Genomic DNA, 4750 nt, shown 5'->3' on the forward strand with positions numbered 1-4750 from the left:
CTCTCTTTTTTCCCGCGAGGAAATTGTCAGGACGAAATAACCACGCGGCCTTGCTCCAGTTGCGGTACTGGACTTCGGATAACAAGCTATTGACCGCCGACTGAGAGATAATGTTGCGCTTGCTAAGAGTGGGGTTTATTTTGAATGTGAATCAGAGCATTTGTAGTGTGTAGATAAGCATTCACCAGAGACCCGGACCGTACGCGTGAAAGAGAATGAGGGAGTAAGGGACGGCTGTCGCGCATATGCGTGGTTAAGGCCAGTTCCCACGTATAGCGCTTTCCTACATAGCGCTAGAAATATAGCGCACTACATTCCTACATAGCGCATAGCGCTACATGCGCTATATTTTCCTCCTCGCATTGCTGCGAACCGCTACAAAACCGCTCTTGTCGACGTTAAGCCCCGTTCAACTTTTCTAGCGCTATATTGAGCGGTGAGTCTGCGTTAACCAAACGTGAGCTTCTTTGAGCCGTAACGTCGCGGAAGCTGGGGTTTGTTTTGCTTCCGATCACTCGAAGCAGCAAGACAGGAAATCGACAACTACGACAACGACGACGACGTGAATATGGCCACGAGTTTCATCTGCCAATGCATAGGTGTTTGGCTACTATAGTTTGGTATCGCGATCACAGCATCGGAAGTGCCATCCCCCTTCATGCTGCGGATTCCCGACGTGGATAGTAAGCAATCACGGTAGTACCGGTGCATCACGTCGCAACGAGATATCCCGTGACCCAAGTAGGATGGCGCTATATGCTCGGTTCTATGTGAGAACGGCAAGCGGAAAAACAGCGCCGGATTTTGATAGCTATTTTCTAGCGCTATAAAGCGAAGCGCTGTATGTGTAAACTATGTCTATGTGTAAAAGTCTATGTAGACATATTCAATCAGTGTAGATACCGCACGTGCCGCGAGGTAGCATTGCGGATATAATTAACGACCACACTGTTAAAAAAGACCGTAAATTTACGGAACGCCGCCCACGGAACCAGAGCTTCTCTTTTTCATTGCTGCTCCAATTCCGTAGCGGCACATGAACCGTTGCTATCCCGTCGTCTTTTCCAGGAATGAGTAGAGCAATATCGCTGAAAATGAAATATTTTGTTCAGACCACGTCACGATTATACTAGCAGAAATATGGAAGACGATACATGTCTTCAGCGAAGCACATATTTACCGTTTTTAAACGATCCAACAGTGATATCGCAATATTCGGGCCTAACTTTTTGCTCGGATGAATGTGGCAGGCTCAAGGACGCCGGCGTCTCGCCGTCAGCGAGTGCACAGCGCGGAGCAATACAGCATTGTCACCTAAGTCGCTAACTGGAAGCCCGCGAAATTCTTTCCTCGTAGACGCATGAGACGCTCCGTGAAGTTTTAAGTGTTTGGAAGTCCATTTAGTGTTTGGTCTTTGGCCGACTGTACCCCCGCAAAGCAAAGGTGAGTTCAAAACCTGTTTCGTTGTTCCACCACTATATCAAGTCAAATACGAGCACCACTTGTAAGCATGGTTGCAAAAATTGTTTCGTTGCATAGCGTCTCAGCAACGGTGTGCAACAGCAGGAAAGCAGTGTCTGTGTGTGTCACTGTGTGTAGATCATGAGTAGAAACGTAAAGAGTTGCCTAACGTTCAGTCGTGCAGGGGGAGGCTACTGAAATAATTTGTGTTTTGCTGTGATCTCGCACAAAAAATTGATAAATGTTGTGACTCTATTTCCCCCCCTTGGAGCTGGAGTAAACGGAATTCCTCTGTTGTGGAATGTTCAGCTGAAAGTGTCCCAATCTCCAAAGTGGATATCATTCCGATATGGCCTGTTATACTTTCCATTGAAATCTGTTGCATTTGCACTATAGGAAGGCCTCCTGTTTGCAAAATTCCGATCCTCTACAGTTTGCAATTCATCAAAGAGGTCACATTTCACAGTCTTTCCAAACAAATGTACCTTTCACTAGTCTTAAAATTTTCACCAGTAACGGTTTCATGCTCGCACAGCTGAAGGCGGTTTATAAATGGATCCCTTTTTTTGCACTTTCTTGGTAGGTGATATACGGGTGCACTTTGTTGCTGCAGACATTTTCTTCTCGTCGAGCTCTTTTCGACCATCTGCTGTCACATGAAGATTTTGCAAGTGGTGTTCCTTGTACCATAGAGGGACGTAATGCTGCTTCCAAGAACTATAGAACCAATTCCTCCATGAGTCATCCTGACTAAATGCCAACACATTCAACACAAAAAGTATTGTCTTGATAGTTTTGTTCTGTGGCTTCTTGCAGTCAGCCGTGTGGACAGTGAAGAAGCAGATATTGCACGCTGAAAACATCACCTCATCACAGATGCATCGTGCACTGTGAGTTGACAGTCCCTTCTTGTGTGCTTCGACAATCACTATTCTTGGGACTGAACATACAACAGGACACTATCTTGTGGTCTCCAGAGACGAGTACAACCTGCGCTATGGGAAACCGGTACACATCTTTGTGGAAACTGGCCCTGAGGTGATGCCAATTTTTCTTTTTCACATAACACCATCAAGCTTTCTACCAGACCTCAGGCTACACTTGTTGCTATATGTGTGTGGTTTTCAGAGCTTGCTGAATGCTGCTTCTTTTTCTCTTTCTTTCTTGTTTACTAGACGTTTCTGAAGATCAGGAGTATAGATCACAAAACAAAAAAACTTTGTGTCAGTAACATGTCTTGAGGAGCTAATCAGAGTTGCTGTGGGTCCTGGAATTTGTCAGGAGGGCAACGTACAAGTATGCCACTTTTGTTATAACGTTTATAACGCTCGTATGAGCTTAATTGCATTGTTGTTCTAAAAATCTTTGTAACACCAGTTATTTCTTTCTAGGTGTATTTAATGGATGAGTTATCAGTTCGCTCTATGGTTGCTGGTGCTGAGAAATGCCTCGATGACATTTTCATTGTTAAAAATGTACTATGGAAACAAGGTATAGTGCGTATACATCTCCAGATGCCACTTTGCCCTCTTGCTTGGGGCTTTAAGTGTCATTTTTTGTTTTGCTTTCCTGTTTAGATCAGTCAACATGTGTGAGTGCACCTTCACCAATCCCACAAATGCCTCTGCTCTCACAAATTTATTACCCTTGGGAGAGCCTCAGCAAGACAGTACTTGATGCATTGGAAGCAGACAATCTGCTTCCCTCTTAACGACAGGAAGTGGCACACATGGCAGCGTCATGGCCCTGCATATCCATTGAAGGTGGAAGGCACTCCTGATATTTATTCACAGGTATATTTGCTGTTTGCATGGCTTACCTGGATAAAGTACAGCAGATATAAAAAAAAATGTTGTGACATGCATTGAAATGTTGTAGGAGAGCATATCACATATGGGTAAAATATAGCATTTTGAAACTCACGTGATGTAGTAGAGTAACAAAAAACTGGTTTGGAAGTTTAGATGGTGCTCTAGCTTAGATTATCTGCGGGCGTGTCTTGCAAGAACCCTCCTTATATTATACTACATATTTACTCGGCTGGTACGATACATACTGCAGTAAATACAGCAGGCGATGTAACACGTACGTATAGCAGAGGCCATATCAACTGCTAACCTTTCAGAGACATTCATATGCTTCACATGTGGTGTCTCTGCCATCCTGAACTATGCTCATAAGCATGTTTCACGGATGAAAAAAAAATCCTATGTATGTGCTCAGAAATTTGTTGTGCCACTTGCAGTGGTGGACGTGTAGTGTTCTTCATAAACTTATTTGGAATAGTTGGTAGAGAAATGGAGTAATTGTCCTGATCATTACACCATGTGAAACTAAGAATATTTCATGCAATTATTCTGAATACTCATAAGGAAATTTTATTAATTGGTTGTGATTTTAGGCACCTGGTTGGTATCATTGAGAACGAAGGGAGCCAGCAGGCATAAAAAAATCAAGAGGGCTACATACATAAATGCGTGAGGCAATGAGGGCCGCAGATGAATATAGCAAGAAGTGGGAACATGTAAGTTGTAAGTGCTTCCTACGAGCATATTACATTTCTTTATTCATCAAATAATTTAATTTGTTGTGGAAGTATTATGACTAAGGAGGCTCAGTAATACTTTCTTTTCTTTTCAGCTCGTGTGATACATACCGGTCAAATGTTCCGCCATCAAAGTCACGCACAAGTTATTTGTAGTATTTTCAGTAATTTCCAAAATAAAGGGTTATTATTGAAAAGCTATCCTATCTGGACACACAAAACATGAGAATTGAACAATTAACAATGAAACAAAATCTCTGGACATCTCGCATTGATCATAAGGACTGTAAAGGAAAACAACAGGAAACCAGCTAGCATCATGGTCGACAGCATTTATCCCTGTTTTAAAGCGGAATCATCGTTTCACTATTGCACAGGGCCCCGTCATTATAATTAGTGAATTGCTGCCGTAATGAAGAGGCACATCACGAGTACTGTTTCCTATACTTACTGATATATGCAGTACCTTGCCCAAACGGCACTTCAGCCGTGATGATGTACTATTTACTGAGTGGTAGCCGTTGGCAGTTCACAACAGACTCAACACCGTTTTTCTGAGTTACGGGTGCATTCCTGTACATTCGCCGTCTACCATCAGAGCCGTAACGGAAGACTACGGGGACTTGGCTGGCATCAACGGATAGCAGCATTCGGTCCAGTTTTGAAACGGAATATTTTCTTACAGTCCAGATGGTGGTGTGCAAGGCCAACAAGCCAGGCAGACTCACAGTTGCTAGGCGTGAT

At 43.4% G+C, this 4750-nt stretch overlaps 1 long non-coding RNA gene across 2 annotated transcripts; it reads left to right on the forward strand.

The window, feature by feature from the left end:
* Positions 1-592: 592 nt before the first annotated feature.
* On the forward strand, positions 593-4188 carry LOC135390089 (uncharacterized). 2 transcript variants are annotated; one of them, XR_010421701.1, is made up of 8 exons: positions 593-1443; positions 2045-2351; positions 2417-2499; positions 2637-2757; positions 2853-2952; positions 3039-3254; positions 3863-3985; positions 4102-4188. It is a non-coding gene; the product is annotated as an uncharacterized LOC135390089 (long non-coding RNA). The 2 variants fall into 2 exon arrangements; XR_010421700.1 differs by having other exon boundaries at positions 593-2351.
* Positions 4189-4750: the final 562 nt, after the last annotated feature.

Source organism: Ornithodoros turicata, chromosome 3 (genome assembly GCF_037126465.1).
Source record: "Ornithodoros turicata isolate Travis chromosome 3, ASM3712646v1, whole genome shotgun sequence".
Lineage (NCBI taxonomy): Eukaryota > Metazoa > Arthropoda > Arachnida > Ixodida > Argasidae > Ornithodoros > Ornithodoros turicata.